This window comes from Chenopodium album, chromosome 26 (assembly GCF_948465745.1).
Source record: "Chenopodium album chromosome 26, dcCheAlbu1.1, whole genome shotgun sequence".
Lineage (NCBI taxonomy): Eukaryota > Viridiplantae > Streptophyta > Magnoliopsida > Caryophyllales > Amaranthaceae > Chenopodium > Chenopodium album.
In genome coordinates this window covers 18,721,581-18,743,475 of record NC_137859.1, presented here as the reverse complement: position 1 = coordinate 18,743,475, position 21,895 = coordinate 18,721,581, and the positions used below count along the sequence as shown (strand labels likewise).

Here is a 21,895-nt window from a genome sequence, read left to right as displayed (position 1 = left end):
TCAAACCAAACAAACATCTAATTAAACAAAACAATTGAATGAGATAGAGTTTAGAAATGCTCATTGATAATTAGGAAGATCTCCAACACAATTGTCACACTTGCATCTTCAATCTCTCAATCACCATTGAAATTCCTCACTTTCTCTCTCTAAAACTACTCCTAATCTAGAGAGAGAAGCTCTCAACCTAAGAGAGAGAAAACTATTCTAAAACTAAAGAATTACATGAATGAAGAATAAAGGAAACCAAAAACTATATAAACAAAAGGAGAAAAGAAGCTTTAAAATCGTAAAAACCCGGAAACCCGCGCCCGCGGAGAACTCGGCCGCGCCCGCGGAGGAAGACGGAAACCCCGATAGCCGCGCCCGCGGCCCAAGCCCGCGCCCGCGGGGCCAAGGCCCGCGCCCTCGGGGAGCCCTCGGGACAACCGCGGGTGCTTACTGCCCCAAAACGGCAGTTTTGGAGCTGCAGCAACCCCGCGCCCGCGGGTACTGTAGCCCGCGCCCGCGGCAGAATTTCAGGGTTAACTTCGGAAGGCTGTAACTCTCAATCTATGAATCGTATGAGGGTGTGCGACCTATCATTGGAAAGCTCATTAAGTCTAGTTTCCAACCCAACTTGAATCACATCAATCCGAGTTGTAGAACTTGAGATATGGCTGAAACAATGAACAAAGGTCCTATTTGAAACTTTGCAATCCTTCGTTTTCCTTTATTTCAAACTCAAATTCAATTCCGAAAAGTGCATATTGATGCTAGTGGGTGCTATTTTCAATTTCCATGCATATAGCCCGCGACGTACCTACAAACAACACAAAGAAACGGAGAAGCGAGAGAAATAGCCGAGAAATGAATAAAATGATAAGAAAACCATTAAAAGCATGCATTTCTCTAAACTAACACAAAATAACCAAATCGAGCATTATTCTCTATAAACACGACACAAACGACTAAAAAGGAGCATAGAAATATAAAGAAAACATAGCCTAAAGGTGCCATAAATGGCACGGATCAAATTCCCCCAAGCTAAACTTTTGCTCGTCCTCGAGCAAAACAAAATCCAACCCAAGGGAAAAATGATGACATTATTCAAGCAAAGAAAGAAACGAGAAAACTAGAGAAGATGGGAATATACACTAACTCACTTTCGTAGGAATCACGGTCAATTTTAGCAACTAAAGACAAGCCATTTAAACCCCTAGATCGCCCTAGAGGACGAGTGATGCTCTCGTAAGGGTATCCTAAGAGTTTACCCATAACTCTCATAATAATACAAACAAGGCAAAGCATGAAAAAGAAAATAAAATACAAGAAAAGCAAACAAATGTTCATGAAAGGATTTTTGCAAATGTACAAGCACAAGTGGATGCAAATCTTTCTAAACAAGTAAGGGAGTGCACGCTATAAGATACCTAAGGTTGATTGAAACATAAATATGCTAAGCATAGGAACTAGTTATCACACTCCACTTTCATCCCAAACGGTCTTACCGCGTTCCCCCTACTAATCTCATATCTCCCCTTAGTGAGCATCTCATAGATTTCGCGAAGGAACCGGAAAAAGATCAAATTTTTGGGCTACTCGACATCTTGACTTCGCATCCCCTTTCCTTAGGCAATGACCCATGATTCCCTCCCCCGAATAATGACTCAACTTTCTAGGTCAAAAGGTCTTTCCCCAAGGTTGTAACGTAAGGCATAAAGGGTGAAGGTAGGCTAAAATTTTTAAAATTTGGCGGTTTTCCTAAAAAGTGAAGCAAAAGGGTAATCAATCCTTAACAACACGATCAAGAAATCACCAAACAAAAGCAACACCCCCAAGCTTATTTGAAGCTATACCCACAAGAAATATATACAAAAAGCCTAAACGCTTCTCCCCCAAGCTTAAATGAAGCATTGTCCTCAATGCTTAGAAGGAGAAAAGAATACATCAAAATATTTTTGAATTGTTACTTTTTTTCAATTTTTTTTTCTTTTTTTTTTTACTTGCAATGTCCTCGCCTTTTGCTAAATTCGGACGGCTTTTTCTATAATGCAATTTATTAGTCCATGCCTTTTATGATTAAGGACGGCTTTTACTCAAACACTTGCCATTATTCACAAAGAAAACTTAACACAATCTTGCACTCATAAAAAAACCAAACATCCAACTTCACCACCACAAACTCCATCAAATATTATCAATTTGCTTCACAAAAACAAGAAAAGAAAGAAAATGAAACAAAAGGCCAAAGATCTAAAGATGTGGCTTGAAAAGAAGGAAATAGGCTCAAATGGTTGCAAGAAGGCAAATGGAACCCAAAAACAAATATAAATCAAACTAACCTAAAAATGAAAAATACTACCCCGAAAAAGGTGCCTTTGTCCTCCCTAGATAGCTCGGTCTCGGGTTTAAGAATCATACATCAAGCTTTATAGATTAGGCTTGCAAAGTCAAGGATCCATGCCGCTCATGCAAGAATATGATGAAAGCTTGAACAAATATAAATCTCACATGGTTGTAGCAAAAACTCACTAAGGTTGTCAAATCGAATAAAGGGAGCAACTACCAAACATGCCACAAACAAGTAGAATCCGGCTTCATGATTCCCCTAGTTCTAGACAACTACCTTAGCATGCTTTATCCTAAAATCAACCAAACGTAATCTCAAACCGTGCACGCCACTACCATTTAGGAAGAAAAGCATTCAATTATACAAGTCCAAATGTTATTATGTCCAAAGCAAGAACAAAACAAAACACATTGCAAATTTGCCTTGATAAAAACAAAAATCTTTTTGGAGTTTTTCAAAATATAAGAAACATGGAAACTCATATACAAAGGTGCGTAGCATATATGAATCAACATCCCACCAAACATGATAGAATACCCTCCCCCAAGCTTGAATGAGACATTACACTCAAACATAAATCATATAATCCATGGGAGGGGAAAACAAGGAGATTAATCCAACAAACCAACATATGTCCAACATGGCATCATCCACTAGAGAAAGAGCAAGGAAAGATATTACCGGATATTAGGTGGGTGTAAATACCCGCAAATGACCCAATTTTAACCTTTCAAAGCTAATTTCTCAAGAATTAAACCTTGTCTCCATATGCTCGCAAAGATAGGAGTCAACCTTCCTTGATTCTTGAACCAAATCGAAGCACCAAAGTATATTAAGTCATGTACCTAGAAAAAGGCACACAAAAATTTCCATGAGAGAAAAATCTATTCTAAAAAGAAAATTAAAATCTAATCTAAAACACGGGTTACTTCCCAAGAAAGGCTTGCTTAAGGTCCAAGCTTGACCGCTCTAGTAAAATAATATTGCAACGATCGCAAGAGCTTGTCAAATGCACTACTACACATTTCATATGAGAGCAAGTATGCACATGACAAAAATAAGGCATGCAACAAGCATAGTGCACACCTATGGAGTTGAGAAGAAGTATGCCAAGAAGAAGAAGGAGAGAAGGGAAAAACAAGAATATAAGAAAAAGGAAGAGAAATTAAAGAAAAAGAAGAAGGCATACTCTTCCCAACAAAATATTTTTGGTTGAAAATCCCACCATCATCCTCAAAAGTCATCAAATGAGGCACTTGAGGGACTAAAGGCTTTTCAAGAGGAGGGGATATGAGAAAAGAAGGTAATGACATGGGATAAGAGGGGACAAGATCAAGCTTTCTTGAAAATGAGGTGTAAGGTGAAGGAATAGGAATTGGTTGGTCACTTACACCACTATCCATTGAAACACAAGCTCTCTCATCCAATGAACTCACATCCAAAGGGCTCTCCTCCAACTCATCATCATTCAAATCAAGCTCATTCTCAATCACATCCTCCTCACAAACTTCACACCCTAAGAGAGCTCTCAAAAGCTTCAAATCACGATCAAGGTTAAAAGGAAGCTCATCAAAGGGTTGAGGGTCAAACTTCGGAGGTAGCTCAAAATAATCATGAGAAGTACAATCTCCCTCTAAAAAGGCCTCATCCATCTCAATGGTGGAAAATGTAGAAGAGAAAGGTTCATCAAAGTTGAAAGAGGAAGGCAATTGTTTAACATTAGAGATAGGAGTTGGAGACTCAACTTCACCAAACACTTCACTCCCATCTTCATAATCATCAAAAGTAGGCTCTACCTCCTCAAACTTATCATATGAAACCTCTTCTTCATCAAAATCATCTAAGCTCAAGGCCTCACCATCAAAGCAACCATGGTCATCATGCAAAGGAGATGGGGTGGAAGAAGGTTGGTTTCCAAGATTAAGGTATGGAAGAATGAAATCACAATCAAGGAAGGTGGGTGGGAGAATTGACTCACTAATTGGTTTGTCAACACTTAAAACCTCTTGGTCCTCATCACCCTCAAACATCCAATCTCCCATAGAGACTACTTCATCCTCCTCATCCTTACTCTCTTTCCTAACAACTTCTTCACGCTTCAAAAATTGCAATGTCCCATCCTTCATAACTTGAATTACCATTTCCTCAATATTAAGAGAAGCCAAAAATTTTAATTTCTCTTCAACTCCCTCTAAAGGCTCAATGGAACAATATTCAAATTTAGAAGGAGGTTCAAAATGCAAACTCTTTTTAGGAATGTCCATCTCTACACCCTTTTCCTCACTCATAGGTTCTCTAACATCCTCCTTGCATACTTTGGAGCTCTCAAAACAATCATCGTCATCATCTTCCATATCTACCAATGTGGTAGAAACTTCATTTACATTCAATATTGATGACAATTGACTCTCCATCTCCTCATTCTTTCTAAAAACAACCTCATTACTCTCTTCCAACTTTTTCAACATTTCCATTTGGCTTCTTACAATCTCCAAATATCTCATCTCGTTTGGTTCCAAATTAGAATTCATCTCCAATTTTCTCAAAGAACCACCAATTTGATTATAAGAAGACTCAAAGGTAGGATCTAAAGATTGGAAAGATGAAGAGCATTGAGGAGCATCATGGGGGAAAGAATTATGTTCAAGCATGCAAGGATCAACATTAGAGGTATGAGTGGCATCATCAAATTGGGGAATGGGGGCACAAGTAGGCATGCAAGATTCATCATTCATGGAACATGGACCATAACAATCATCAATGGAAACATTTGAATAACCATGACCACGATCATAACTATCTCTAGCAAACCATACATAAAATTCCCAAGCATCATCGATTAACAATGCCCGAAATCTACCATTAAACATGCTTTCAACAATGTCTCTAGTTTGCTCATTCAAATTATGATAACAAATCTCGCAAGCCTCCCAAATATCCCAACCATGGTAACTAATGAAGTTCTCTAATCTATTAAAGTACACCCAAAATGGCTCATCCTCTAATTGAGGAAACGAGAAAATTTCCATTTTATACAAAACAAGCAAAAATCAAATAAAAGAAAAGTATACACAAAGACCTAGACTCAAGCAATTAAAAACTCTCAAACATAGACACCGTTCCCCGGCAACGGCGCCATTTTGACGTGGGGAAAACTATGTCGTTGAACTAATCCTCCCTACGGTCAAACAAATTTATAATCACTCAACTACCTAAATACAAGTATAGAGGTAAGTCAAGGGTCGAACCACTAGGAACGGTTATGTTCAAGTATTTCTAATTTACGCCTAAGCTAGGTCGAAGTCTAAGGTGAAAGGTAGTGCTATTCTACTTCCTAAACCAAGCAAACAAATGAAACACTAGGGAGTGGGGATCAACATGCATTCATGATAATCAAGCTAATTAAGGAGTCAAGCAATCCAAGCAATGCAAAGACAAATAGTAGGAGCAATTAGGAGCATTCAACTAATCATCTTCATACTTTCTAACATAGATTTCTCTAGTGTTAAAAAAATAGGAAGAAACATAATCAAATACTCAACCAATTATGATCAAATCAATATCAAGTGGCCATGTCAATCAATTCAATCATGCAATCAATGCTAGCAATCATGGTTAGCTATTCCAATCAACTAAGCAACATGCAAACCTCTATGAATCAATTTAATCACAACACAAGAACTACTCAAATTCCCAAATCAACCTAAATTCATCAATCACACATGTTTACCCCAACCCTAGCAAGTAAACTACTCAAGAAACATCATCTTCAAATCTACTATCAACTATAGTAAACAAGAATTAACAAAATATCAAGAACAATTACTCTAATCAAACATCAAATATCAAAATCAAACCAAACAAACATCTAATTAAACAAAACAATTGAATGAGATAGAGTTTAGAAATGCTCATTGATAATTAGGAAGATCTCCAACACAATTGTCACACTTGCATCTTCAATCTCTCAATCACCATTGAAATTCCTCACTTTCTCTCTCTAAAACTACTCCTAATCTAGAGAGAGAAGCTCTCAACCTAAGAGAGAGAAAACTATTCTAAAACTAAAGAATTACATGAATGAAGAATAAAGGAAACCAAAAACTATATAAACAAAAGGAGAAAAGAAGCTTTAAAATCGTAAAAACCCGGAAACCCGCGCCCGCGGAGAACTCGGCCGCGCCCGCGGAGGAAGACGGAAACCCCGATAGCCGCGCCCGCGGCCCAAGCCCGCGCCCTCGGGGAGCCCTCGGGACAACCGCGGGTGCTTACTGCCCCAAAACGGCAGTTTTGGAGCTGCAGCAACCCCGCGCCCGCGGGTACTGTAGCCCGCGCCCGCGGCAGAATTTCAGGGTTAACTTCGGAAGGCTGTAACTCTCAATCTATGAATCGTATGAGGGTGTGCGACCTATCATTGGAAAGCTCATTAAGTCTAGTTTCCAACCCAACTTGAATCACATCAATCCGAGTTGTAGAACTTGAGATATGGCTGAAACAATGAACAAAGGTCCTATTTGAAACTTTGCAATCCTTCGTTTTCCTTTATTTCAAACTCAAATTCAATTCCGAAAAGTGCATATTGATGCTAGTGGGTGCTATTTTCAATTTCCATGCATATAGCCCGCGACGTACCTACAAACAACACAAAGAAACGGAGAAGCGAGAGAAATAGCCGAGAAATGAATAAAATGATAAGAAAACCATTAAAAGCATGCATTTCTCTAAACTAACACAAAATAACCAAATCGAGCATTATTCTCTATAAACACGACACAAACGACTAAAAAGGAGCATAGAAATATAAAGAAAACATAGCCTAAAGGTGCCATAAATGGCACGGATCAGAAAGCAGTAAAACTATACTAAGCATACCAATAAAAATAAAAAGAAAGAGTGAAGGATATACCATATGAACACGAGAACCTCCCCCCAAGCTAAATCAGACAATGTACTCATTGTCTTAGGGGGAATCAAGTAGTCAAGGTGACTAGTGTTCATCATCACAACATCAATGTCACCAAAGCCTTCGGATTGCAATGCATCTCTTTGGAACAAAATTGGGCAAGAAAGAAACAAAGTGTTAGTGCAAAAAAGATAAAAATTGAGTTAGGTTCACCATTCTGATCATAACTTTTGATATAAAAATGATAATGCAGTGATTTTAATTGCATTAAAAAGTAGACTTAAAGAGCTTTCCAACAATAGGTCACACGCCAAAATCCGATAAGAGACGCAAAAGTTATCGCCTATCGAAGTTGAGCAGTTTTGCTGATCCGCTCTCGCACCCGGTCGGGTGATCGTGAGGTCCGTTTTTTTCTTCTATTCTCGCGCCCGGACGGGCGCCACACCGCTCGGTAGGGCGATATAAACCCTCTAAATTCTCTTCGTTCTCGAGCCCAGTCGGGCGCCATACCGCCGGGTAGGGCGGTCAAAATGTTCGTACTCGTCAACTCTCGCGCCCAGTCGGACGGTCCTTTTCCCGGTCGGGCAAAAATTGTCAATTTTTCACTCTTGCTCTCGCGCCCAGTCGGGCGGTCCTTCGCTCGGTTGGGCCTGATGCAATGTTTAGTACGAGAGACTCCTTCTCCTTTTTCCAAATTTGACCAACTCTTTTCCTTCTAACCTGTACAACTCAATAAACTCATTAAACTCTCTCCTCTCACAAGAAAAAGAAAGAAGACTAAAAAAATAAGAAAAATACGGGTTGCCTCCCGCAAAGCGCTGGTTTATCTAGGTCCCGCATGACCCTCTTACCACATGTCGGGAAGTTAAGCCCCTTGGCCTATCGCCTGGTCGGGTGGTTCTTCACCCGGTTGAGCGATTTTTAAACCACGACTCGGCTTCCTAACACGCCCTGTAAGGCGCCAATTCACCCTATTAGGTGGATCCTTATTGGCTTGAACTGGTGGTTCTTTGCTTTTGTTCGATTGAGAACCCTTTTTAACCGTTGGTTACCTCGATTTATCACTTTGTTGAGCTATTACAACACGGTAGGGTGGAACTCTCACTATAGGCTCAGTTTCCGCAACTTGTGCACTTATTTCAACCTTCTCATCTTCAAAACCAAGACCTTTACAGTATAAAGCTTTCTCTATTGCGTCCACTTCCTCTTTCCATCGGTTAGTTTTACCTGTAGAAGATGCAACACACGATACCGCCTCCAAGGGATCTTTAATAAAAAGCTTAGGGCTTATTAGAACAATTACCAACCACATCAATTTTATAACACTTCTCCTCTAGCATCGGGCTTTTAGGGGTATTATTCAAATTAAAAACAATTTTATCATCCCCTACAGATAGTGTCAATTTACCACATTTTACATCAATAATTGCTCCTGCATATTAAGGAAGGGTCTACCCAAAATGATTGGGGTTTGCAAATCCTCAGACATATCAAGAACAACAAAATCCACAGGTATATAAAATTTACCTATTAACAGGGACGTCTTCTAATTGCCTATGGGGTATTTAGAAGAACGATCGGCCATTAGCAGAGTAATATTAATAGACTTTAATTTACCCATTTTTAGCTTTAAGCACACAGATAATGGCATGACACTAACATTAGCGCCCAAATCACACAATGCATTATCAATCATTAAATTGCCAATATGACAAGGGATAGAAAAACTATCGGGATCTTTTAGTTTGGGTGGAGATTTATTTTGTAGTACGGCACTGCATTCAGCAGTAAAAGAGACAGTCTCTACCTCACTAATAGACCTTTTCCTAGTCAATATTTCTTTCATGAATTTTGCATATGCAGGTATTTGCGTGATTAACTCTGTAAAGGGAACTGTTACATGCAAATCCTTCACCATCTCAAGGAACTTACCAAACTGCTTATCTACCTTGGTTTTCAAATGTCGATTTGGGAATGGTAGTTTGATAATTGGTTGTTGCAGCTCATTACTCTTGTCTTGAGTTGCAACCTTCCCTGGAGTTTTACCCTGCAATGTAACATCAGAAATTTAAGTACTACCCTTTAGCCCTGCAGGGCTAGGATTAATATCCCTTGGTATAAAGGAATCAAGATTAGCAATTACTGTTGAAACAGGTTCATCCTCTTTGGGCATAGGAAGCCCATCATAGTGTGAACCATTCCCGAGAGTAATTGCAAACGCCTGATCTATGGGTTGTACCGGTTGCGATGGTAGGGTTCACTGTGGGCGAACCAGAAGAGCAGCGGCTAATTGTGCAATTTGAGTATCTATGACATTATTGGGCTACAATCGAGTCAATTTGTGAGTCTCTACTCTTAATATGCTTTTGCATACTAGTTAACATCGCTCTAATTTCTAATAAAGCTGGGTCAGAAGGTGGTGGAGGAGTTTTTTGTTGGTTTTTCTGGCCAGCATTGGGATGGTAGCATTTCTGCTGTGGTGGTGGTGCTGGTTGTTGTGGAGGTGGAGGTGTGGAATTTTGCACATTAGTACTCCAGTAGGAAAGATAAGGATGGTTCCGATACCCAGGATTATAGGTGTTGGAGTATGGGTTATTTTGCTTGATAGACTGAAAAGCGTTAACGTGCTCCATAGAACTCCTACACTCATGTTCCGAATGACCTACAATTCCCTAATTTTCATAGAAAGCATCATTAGCATTATTATCAATTGCAAAAACATTAGCTATTTTAGAATTAGCAATAGTACGGTTATCCAATTTTTGGCAAATAGAGGTTAATTGAGATTGCAGAAAGGATACAGAGTCGACGTGGTGTTTTCCATTGATTGCAAAACCTCTAGGATTCCCATATGGAGAATTATGGATTGCCATGTCTTCAATAAGCTGACCTGCATCATCAACATTGAGGTTCATAAACCTCACATTAGCTGTAGAATCCAAAATTGCTCTAGAAGAATTTTCGATCCCATTGTAGAAAGCTTGTATCAACTGCCACTTTGCTAAGTTATGATGAGGGCACTCTCTCTGCAGGTCTTTGAATCTCTCCCAAGCCTCATATAGTGCTTCATCTGGCTCTTGGGCAAAATTCTGAATTGCGCTTCTCAATAGAACTGTTTTCTTTAGAGGGTAATACTTGTAATAAAAATTCAAAACAAGATTCTCCCAATTAGTAATGTCAAGTGCAGTTCTATTTAAACCATTAAACCACAATTTAGCTTTTCCACATAAAGAGAAAGGAAAGAGAATCTCCCTTATTTGGTCTTGCGTGACCCCAGCTTGCCTTATAGTGTTACAACATTGACAGTAGTCGGCAATGTGTAGATTGAGGTCTTCACCCTTAGCTCCACTAAATTGCTTCCTTTCTATCATCATGATGAATTGGGGCTTGATCTCGAACTGAACTCCCTCGAGATCTAGCGTAGGAGAAAGGTGGGGAAAATGCGCCAAAGATGGCTAAGGATAGTTGCTGAGCTTTTTAGGTGGATCTCCTGCCATCTCTAATTTTGATTCTGAAGAAGTGTCTGGATCACTAGAATCAAATGAAGGGTCTCTAGAAAAATCACCACCAAAACTCGCCAGTATTTGCTTGTATAAATTCTTATGCCTATAAAAAGAGCGCTCGATCTCAGGATCGAATGGAATGTAACCTGATCTGGAACACCTGGGCATAAACAAAGAACTAGATGACAAATATGGGAACTGTCCTAAAGAATTTATGTTCTCTGGAACGAAAAAAAATAAACTAGACTACAAAAACAATCAGAAATAAAAATAAAACCGTTTCCCCGGCAACGGCGCTAAATTTTGACAGGCTAAAGTCGTATCACCTAATGAAAAGTAATTACCTAAGTCCTCTAACTAAAGTAGATTGGGAGGTAGGGTCAAATCCACAGGGAAACTAGTCTTTCTATTCCTAATTAATTAATAGCAATCTAAATTATTAGTAACAATTTGTTGTGATTTAAAGATTATACTACGAAGAATATAAGTAGGGAGAATAAAATAGGAGGAATCAATGAATTAAAGACCTAGGGCATAGGTTCACCAAAAAATAATACTCCAGGGTAAAACACAATAACCAATCATCAATGCGTCAATTAACCGGATTATAAAGGGCTTTCGCTACGTATTACAATCACAGAATTAATCTACTGGTATTAAATCTCATCTCTCGAATCTCGACTTAACCATTTATATATTAACCTGCCTATTGAAACTAGACCTAAACATCAATTCTCATATCTCGAATCTCGAATCAATATTTTCAAACTCATGCATAAAAGATCAGGCCTAATCTAGTCACAGAGCATTAAATCAATAGGAAATTAATCTAGCATTGATAATCAACAACAATAAATTACCCCTTCATATTATTTATGGATCCCCATAAACCCTAGAAAGAGAACTACTCGCACATAATTAAATCTAAACTAATCAAAGCAATAAAATAAGACATGATCGAAGGAATAAAATAAATAACTGAGATTAAGAGAAAAGAAATCGTTACCAAAGTAATCGGAATAAAGAGTTGAGTAAACAATAAAGTATAAAGTGTAGAGAGAGAAAATAAGCTTAAGTAGAGAGAGAAAGTCTAGAGAAAGAATTATAAAAGTAAAGAGAGAATAAGGAAGTGTAGAAGAATACTAAACTTGCTTAACGAAAACATATTTATAATAAACAAGAATCCTAAACTTAAAAGATCTATCAGAGGCATGCACCTGACCGGGTGCCACACCGCCCGACCGGGCGCGCCTTTTTGATCGGGCGAAGGGCTGCTGCGATATAAGTCTTCTTTGCCCGATCGGGCGCGCCATCGGGCGGATCATTTGGAGGACCACCAGCGGACCACCGGGGGGATCATCGGGCGGACCATCGGGGGGATCATCGGGCGGACCACCAGGCGGATACCCTTGGGCCGCTTGGACTCCTCGTTTAGGCTCGTAACTTGGCCCAAACCAAATATTCTCTTTGGGGCTTTAATCATTTGGTCCAAATGCCTCGTCTTCACACACGTCGAGCTCTTATTCACCGGTTTGATTACTCTAACCGATCTTGGGCTACAAAAGATGGTCGTGCTCCTCCAATGCCCGTGGTTGCTCCATAAAATCCCAGGAAAATGCTCCAAAAGTGCGAATTCCTACAAAGTTCAACCAAAACTACGAAAACACTAGAAAACACCAATTAGTAATAAAAGTGGCTCAAAAGAGCCAAAAACATTACTAATAATGACCAAGGGACTGGGGTAAATCACTATATAAAATAGGCATATCAACTGTCATAGGTACCCACCATGATATTCCTAACCTTGGCAGATGGAGCTGCCTTGGTTATCTCTTTGGTGAACGCTGCGAGTTGTTCACGAAGTTTCAGGTGGACAGAGCTGCTAGTCCAAAGGATGGACTTTGAATGCCATCTGACCTCCAAAGAAGGCCGGCTGCATGTAAGGTTGCGCATATGGCCCGTATGGTATCTAAAGCACATACGAGGCTGAACCAATCATTTGGGGGCCTGTATGGACAGACTGGCCTCCTATTTGGCTCTCATGTACTGACTGGGAATACCTTGCTGAGGTATTCTTGAAGCTATCTGGGAAGCTCGATGTGGAAGCCCAGTCATACAACTACTGGTTTCTCTTTTGCTTAATGATATGTCAGGCGTCAGAGAATGATTTCTTGCTACCATCCGATTATATGTGTCGAATGACTTTCCTTGTGTCCATCTGGGGCAGACGAACCTTAGTCCAATGAATCAAGGTCCGAGCCTTCTCCTTTGTACTAGGGTGTGGAGTAGGCTACCGGTCCTAAACAGGCTTGTTCCTCTCAACATGAGGAGATTTTGTAGCTAATTAACCCTTTCTAGAGCCAGCCGTCCTCTTGTTGATCAAGTCCTTGATATCCACTTTGAAACTAGTCATGAATTTCATGAGTTCGTCTCTGGTGACGGAGCCTTTCCTCTTACCGCTTGGGTATGCCCAATTGGTTGTACGGATGGTTTGCTCGGACCTGCTTCGCCATTGCCCCGTTCCAAGTTATCCCTCGAACGAATGCGCCTTGTTCTAAGTGACCCATCAAAGGCCACATGCGTTTCGACTTCAATGTCGTTGTCTGTATCATGGTCTAAATAGACCTCCTCATCGGCCGTAGGCTGGTTGGGCTCAAGAAGCGGTATAGACTGTTGTGAAACCATCTTAGAGTCCCACTAACGACGCTAAATGTTTCGGGGTTTGTCTAGTCCCTCGGGAGAGTTACTTCACTAAGTCTAGATTCCTGATGTCTATACCTACAAAAAAACGGAGAGTTTGGGTGGTTGGAGTTTCGCCTCTAACAATCAAGTTAGATCGGGTTCAAAGAATGTAAAAAGGTGCGAAGAAGGTAAAAGTAAGATTTTCTTGATTTCCGAGATCAGGTGTTTTTCTTTGATGTGAGAGAAATCGAGTGTTGCAATAAATGAACGTGTCCCAAAATTAGGGGAGATCTCCCTATTTATAGGGTCATTAGAATATGTGCCCTCTCTTAGGTCACTCTGACCTAATGGGTTGCGCCGCTTTGCGGCTTTCTCGGGAATTGGGCCCTAAAGGCCACCAAAAATTTAACAAGATTATTTTTGGTCAGGGTTTGGTTTGTTGGCTAGGGTGGCGTAACTGGGAAGGGGGAAAGGGAAGGGGTGGGTCGGCCGGCGGTGAGAAAGCTAGGCGCCAGCCGACTGGTGCCGAAGAGGGTTGCTTTAGGGGAGGGGAGAGAAGGTGGTTGCGTGGAGTTAAAGTAGTGGTTGGGCTATATTTTTTTAACTAGTTGTGGACCCGCGCGCGGTTCCCCAAGTTATTGTAATTAGTTATATAGTAATTAAGAAAATATTATGGAAGGATTAGTTGGTGTATGTGTCAAAATTTATATTACTGATAAGTAGTTACATGTATTTTAAAATTCTGAATCCTATTTTTTGTTTTTCTAATGTATGAAGTTAGATAGTTACGATTTTACATATATATATATATACACATATATATATATATACATATATGTATGTATAATAGTTCTAAAGCATCTAAAAATTGGATTATAAGTCATCAAATCGACTTAATTAAGAAAGTGTTTAAATAAGAATGTATTTATTTTTAATATTAGACTTTGTAGAAATAGTTTTAAATGAACTATATAGGCTTAAAGGGCTGACATTGTACTAAAGTAGAAGAAGCCCAATCTCAAAGAGATTCAAATAGTGGTAATCTTTATTTGGTATTGTAGGGTAAGCTTGTTCAATTGGCTCTAGATTCATTAGTGGGCTTTGTTGTAAAAGCCTAACTGATACTTGATTTCCGTTTAGCTTAAATTACAAAACGGGTTGTAGTATCTTAGAGTGGGAATATATGCATAGTCTATGTGAATATCATTATATATACATAGTCCAAGTGAGATACTTTTATTAATATTAGGGTGCTATATTAATGTGGAAGGTATCACTAAGCTTATTATTTACTATATGTTTGACTAAAGTATTAATTTGGGATTTACAATTGTAACTTGCGGATATAATTACACGTTGTTGCTCAATTCTTGTAGGGAATTGGTTTTATGCCTATTCAAGTCAAAGGTTAATGTGGAATTTAGTAGTATTAAGTTTTTGGTTGACTTAAGGGTAAGTAACGTCTTTCATTTGTTCACTTTGTTATCTATATAGGCATCATTATTGTTTTATTTTTGTTCTTATATCGAAAATAATATGGAAAATATCGGTAGTAGTGGTAGTAACAAGCGTGGTCGTAAGCCCTTGATTCAAGGACGCTCTGAATGGATGATTGAGGCAAATAGTTGGGCAAATAGTATGTCAGCTAGATTAAAAGGGCGTACTTTTCAATTTGCGTTTTCAGAATCGTACCATTCACAAGGAATTATAGTAAGTGTTTTTTATTAAGTTTATATTTTGTTGATATTTTAGAGATATGTTTTAGTAAACATTGTTATAATTATATACGGGTATTTATCCCTTTTTTTGTGTTCCTTTTGTTTCTGTTGTTGGATGTAGAATGTTCTAATTGATTTTGCCCGAGATCATTTTCAAAATCTTGGAGAGACAACAAAAATATTCTTGCGGCTTTATGATTCTAAATTTAAAGCTGAATTGAAGATACACACTTCCGGAAATAGAATTGTCAAGTGTTTTATTAAAAAAAAGGAGTGGATAAATTGATGAATGAATATGATGTGCAAATAGATGAAGGCGCTGTGTTCAAGCTTAGTCGGGGCAATCGTATTGCTTTATATGTTTATTTGCAACTGAGCACTGATTTGTAAAGTTGTTAGTTTGAATCAATGAGATCTAAATTTGATAAGTTTATTGTACGACTTTAATTCTAGTTAAATTGAGGAGTCATTATCATCGTTTGTGTTACAATCAAATAATACGGAGTATTAGAGGCCGAAAAGTTGTTTGGTTTTAAAATTTTATCAAGTACAGTTTATCTAAATAAAATGGTATATTTTATTTACATTTTTCAATATAAAGATATTGGCTTTTACATTTGCTAATGTACAACTTTCATTATTGTTATTTATCTATATCTAATTATTAAATACAAAGTAGTTGATTTTACTACTAAAAAAAGTATCTACAAATATACAAATTTTTATTTGAAAAGATAACCCAATAATAAATAAAAAAATATACGAAGTAATATTTTATGGCAAAAAACTAACATGTAAATAGTACAAAAGTCAATATAAATATTTTTTTAAAAAAAGAATTTTGAGACGGAATAATATGTTAAAGAAAATCTGGTAATAGAGTATCATTTTGTACTGTTTTCATAGGATTGGGCTGGTTTGCTTTATATTTAGCAAATAAAGATCTATATATTATCATCAATTCATCATTTATGGGTCTAATTTAGCGAAAAAAGCGAGCCAACAAAACACATTCTTATCAATAAACAATCATTTTAACTTATACCCACGATTGCTAAAAAAAATTTCTTTATACAACATTTTTTTTCCTAAGATTATTTTATTTATTTTTTATTTTTATTTCTTATTTAAACCCAAACAATCACTATACATATTTCTCACTTCTTTATGATATTATGATTAAAAGTTTAATTAAGTTTTTTCTTCTTCTAAATTTTAGCGTTTTTAGTAAACGTTCCGTATATGTATACTCCGTATCTAACATCAACTTAATTTAAGTTATAGATTTATCTAAAAACAAATATCATAATATTTTAATTCATAATATTGTAAACTAATATAATCATCCATAAAAAGAAAAGGCAAATTTGCATGATCTTGTGGCACATTCAATCTTTATAGTACAAGTGCACTCATTTATTTGAGTAATTAAAAAAATGAAACAACTCAAGTTTTAATTCATGTACTATATTTATCATCAATTGAACTTAAGAGAGTGCTCGGTGTATGTTTTTGGCAATTAAAGGTCAAATTTAAGTGTATGTGACACGTATTGAGGAGCCCTTATTAGTTATTACAGTGACATAGATCAATAAGTATTTTATTCTTATATGGATGTGAAAGTATGGGCCCTTCTTTTCAAAGCGAGAAATAACATAGAAAAGTTTTCCCTAAATTATTCTAACAATTTTAAGTTTACTTGCTATTATCACAATTAAAGATGCCTCATTTGATAAGGGTGAATAGAAAAGGGATTCAATTGGCTTGGATTATCGAGCAGTGAAAGACAACGAATAATCTTGGGACATTGCTAGTAACGTTAGAATCAAAAAGTCTATACGGGGAGAAATTGTCAATAATTCTTAAAAGAAGATTGATTAAGGAAGTTTAGGCAAATGGACTAATGATAATGCAAATGAACAAGATTGGCGAACATTGAAAGACAACGAATAGCTTTGGGATATCGCTAGTAATGTTGAAGTCAAAAAGTCTATATGAGGATAAACTGGCGACAACTCTTGAAAGGAGAGCGATTAAGGAAGTTCAGGTTGATGGACTAATGATAATGCAAATGAATAAGATTGTTGAGTAGTGAAAGACAATGAACAATCTTGGGATATTGTTAGTAATGTTGGAGTGAAGAAGTTTACACGGGGAAAAAATGCTAACAAATGTTGAAAGAAAAGGGATTAAGAAAATTTAGGCAGATGGATTAATGATAATGCAAATGAACAAGATTGTGCGAGACAAGGATAAACTTAAAGATTCATCTTGGCAAAAGAAGAAGGAATCGGTAGATACAAATAAATCATTAATTACTTCCATAAAAAATGAAACAAAATCAATTTCTTCATTTATAAAAGGGGTAACTTTGAGAAGTGTCATTTTTACCCTTGCAATCACGTGCTACTTTCTTTTTTTTTTACTTATATTCTCTTTCTGTACCACTTTTATCTAAAAAACAAACCTTCATATAAAAGGTTATGGAGAGAAAAGAAGAGAAAGTGAGAAAAGAAAGAAACAGAGAGCAACGAGAAAGTGTTATGGAGAGAGAATAGAAGAGAGAGAAAGAGAGAAGCAATAGAAAAAAAAAAAAAAAAAAAAAAAAGAAGAAGCAACTTAGGTTTACTGTAGCGCGCGTTACTGTAGCTTATGGACAGTGAAGTGACATTTTTCCCCTACTTTCTTCCTTCGTCTTCTATTCTCTCTCTATACCACTTTTCCTATTTTCTTTCTCTCTCTTCTATTTCTTCTCTCATACTCTATCTTTCTCCTCTAATCCATTGAAGCGTACACTGATTTCGCTCTTTTCATCCTCACAATTATTCCTTTTTTTTCCTATTTTCTTTCTTTCTCTTCTATTTCTTCTCTCATACTCTATCTCTCTTTTCTGATCCATTGAAGTGTATGCTGATTTTATTCTTTTCATCGTCAATTTTTCTCTTCTCATCCTCACAAGTATTTCTTTTATTATGATTTTATTGGATACCTTTTAATTGTAGAGTTATGTAAGTTGTTTTTTTAGCAAAGTCACAAGGTTTGTATATTTGTAAATTATTTCATAGTGATTAGGCTTTTGTTGTGGATCGGGCTTCTTATTGAATGATAAAAAATATTGCTATGGTCATTGTAAGTGTTGTCTTCATGCCCAAAGAATAGTAATCCATTTTTCATTATTATAATAATTAAATTTGTTTCTTTTAAAAAAAAAATATTTGATTTCGTGCCTTTTGGGGTAAGCTTTTCATCTCTTTTTCTCTTTCTGTCTTCCTTTCTCTGTTTCTTTTTCTCTTCAACCTTTAGTTTTTCTGTTTTGGGGCTAAGCAAAATAAACGTGTTACATATAAATTCCCAAAATTTACTTACAATTTCATCCTAAAATTTCATAGATTTTTTTTTTTTTTGCAAAATTTGTGTGGGTGAAAATGGCCGATGATGCGGAATTGAGAGATGCCGAAGCGAAGCTTGATGCATTGTATACAGAAATGGCTGCAATTGCTGAACAAGAGAGGATTAAGAGAGAAGAATTATCAAATATTAGAGCAGCGTATAGGAATAAGGTTAAAGAAGCTAGGGTTTCGTATAATCAAGTACAGACGATTCGTGCACAAAGAATGTCTGTATTTTTTTGGAGATTAAGTGAAAGTCGCCGACGGTTGTATGCAACACGTGGAGGAATTAGGGAGTGCTGTTAGGTATGTGGAGCCAACTGAGATTGAAGAGGACAGGGCCAGTGGTGTAGGTGGGATTGGTGGAGGTGAAGATGGAATGGATGTTGGTGGTGTTGAAGGAGGGGTTGTTGGTGATGATGTAGAGATGGAGGGAGTGAATCAAGATGGAAGCGAAGAAGAGAATATAGAGTAAGGAGATGATGATAATGAGCATCAAGATATTGATGCAAATGAAGATGCTGCAGAGCAAGCTGAGATGCAGAATGATGGTGAAGGTTATTTATCTAGTGATAGTGGTGGTGGGAATGATAGTATGGCGTATGAGAAGAATTACGGATCAGAGGCCTTGATTGATTCAGATGGGTATCGACGAACTGCAAGCAACTTTGCTAAGATTTGCTAGCTAATTTAGGGTTTTTGTAAAAAATGTATTAAGCACTTTTTAGCAATTGACATTGTTATGTTTTTAATTTTGATAGTAGTTACTAATGTTATATGATTATATATATTTGATAGTATTGATTGTTAAATAGAGATCTTCCATTATATGTATCTCATTGAATTTCATTCATTAATATGATGATTGTTTGTTAATAAGTTATTGAAACCTAAAATTTCAATAAATCACTTAAAACAATAAAATTTTCCCGAGCAATAGTAGTACTTCTTATCCGGGTTAACTAAGCAATGGGAAAGCTAAATTTCGCATAACCCGGCATGATTGACCATTTTCTGTATACAATTTTAACTAAATAATTATGTTTTTTTCAACATGATCTAGACTTTTATACTATATTTATACTTGAAATAAGGAATTTTTGGATGAATTAATCATGACATGAAGTAATTTGTATAATTTGTATTCATTCTCTGTTTTTGTATAATGGAGATGTAGTAGTTTTAAGATTATAAATGCCTTGCAAAATTGAAGCATGAAAGTACATCTAATTCCATATTCTATATTATAAAGATTGATTCGGTACATCTAATTTTAGCCACAAAATACATAGATTGTGCTTTTCATAAGAACATGTAATATGTATGCTACATGTTCACTGAAAAACCATCAAAAGATTTAGTCTATTCTTTCATGTACTAATTACATAGGCACGTTTATCAAATTTGTATATAGATAGAGGGTTATGGAAGGATACTAATTTGTACAAGATACAAAATACCAAAATGCAGTAACAATATATGTTACTTTTAGTAGCCACTGAAGTTATGATGCTGCAAAATGACCAAAATGCAACCTATATATGTTAGTACTTGGAAGCTGAATATGTACTCTAGCAAAATGAATTTCTCACCCAATCTTGAAAGACTTGTTCTACATAGTTCATGGTGTTATTGGTGCTTCAGATCACTTCTTTATTTTCTTGACCTTTTCCTGTAGCCCCAGTTGCTGATATGTTGGTTTGTTGTTCAGAAGATGTTGCTCCATTATTGCTTGTTTCATTGAGTAACAGGTGCTCTTTTCTTTTCACTGATGTTCGAACTTGTTTTTGCTGTGACCAGTTAAGGACTGGAGTTTTATTATCAGTAGAACTAATCACAACTTCTTCTATTGACCACTTCAGTATGTTGCTGGCAGTCAATGCTGGTGTTGGTCAACCTTAAAATTGAACAGCTTTGAAGTAATCTTCGGTTCTTCAATGTTAAAAGACATAGAGTCTTGCTGTGATGATATTAATTGTTGTGAGTACTATTTGGAATTAAAAAGAATCTAATTCCTTCTTTAGGAAACGTATTTCATACTTAATATCTATATTTGTTTAGCGGGATAAAAATTCTTACACTTTTCTTCATGGCCTGGAGCTGTTCTGCTTTCATTTCAAAGATTTTCTCAGTTTCATTGTTGAGTGATGTGAAGGAGATGCTGTCAGTAGCATCAATAGCTTCAAAAGTGAAAGCAACTCTGTATAAAAAAAAGTTCAATATGTAGTTATAGAAGCATCATTATAGTTTCCAAAATTTGATCTATGTAGTTGTAGTAGGATTTTTACATGCCTGAAACATGACACTGTCTCTCGTGTGTAACATTTTCTACATGCAAAGTGTCTTCCCTCTGGATAAGTTGTGGGTTTCCCACATTGTAAGCAGCCTAGGTATACAATCAGTTGGTCCAACGTTGCAGACTGTATTGTTCCAGATATCCAATGCTTCTCATTCTGTAATGCATTCTGTGGTTGTATATATCTTCATAGTTAGTTGGGCTTGATAATTATTATGGAGTTACTTATATATAATTTAATGAAGTATACAGTTTTTCATTGTATAAGAATGTATAATTTGAGGATCTAACCTTTTTTTCTTATAGATATTGAATTGTGACAGTGTCTTGGCCTGTTTGAGGATTACGAACTTGTAGAATTCTGTCCTGTCGATCTAGCAGTAGTTGGCTGTAAAGTTTTGCCCTGTATATTGTTTTTTGTGTTAAAATAGGTGATATGAAGTCAATTTAATTTTTCATAACTTATAAAAGCAATACATATACCATTCACACCGAGCATTAGCTCTATCACCCTATGGATCATAGATAATTTTGCTTGTCATTCCATTGAGAAAACCCTATAATAAGAAAAATATGAAGATCAGTTTATGTTCAATGCTAATCATTATATACTGTTTAAAGTGGAATACTAACCTTGTATCCTACTGGGTTTAACTGATGTGAATCCAACCACACTATGAACTTTTTAGCCCACACATTCAAAGTATCATATGCATTCCAGCTAAATGATTCCATAAATTAACAATCACAGGCTGTGCATTCCTATTTCAATATGATATAAATTAGATTTGTTTTAATCTGATTGTTGAATTGTATAATGATTTGAATATGAAAGAGATTGGACATAGTCTTACTTTTGATCTGTTATAACAACCTCTCTAACATATTCTTGGTGTCCATAAAAAGAGTCTACAAGTCGAGCTTCTTCTTCTAGAAATAATACTACACCTAATACATCTAGAAAGAGGTTGCAAATGTTAATGACTTCTCTATCAATATTTGTTTTAACATTTATATTTGTATTAATCAGATATACCATATGTAGAGTCATCACAAATATCTTCTGTGAAAG

General features: G+C 36.7%; 1 non-coding gene across 1 annotated transcript; it reads left to right on the top strand.

Moving 5' to 3' along the window:
* The first annotated feature begins 10,238 nt into the window (after window positions 1-10,238).
* LOC145618717 (small nucleolar RNA R71) lies at window positions 10,239-10,345 on the top strand. Its single transcript, XR_014107980.1, has one exon. It is a non-coding gene; the product is annotated as a small nucleolar RNA R71 (small nucleolar RNA).
* Window positions 10,346-21,895: the final 11,550 nt, after the last annotated feature.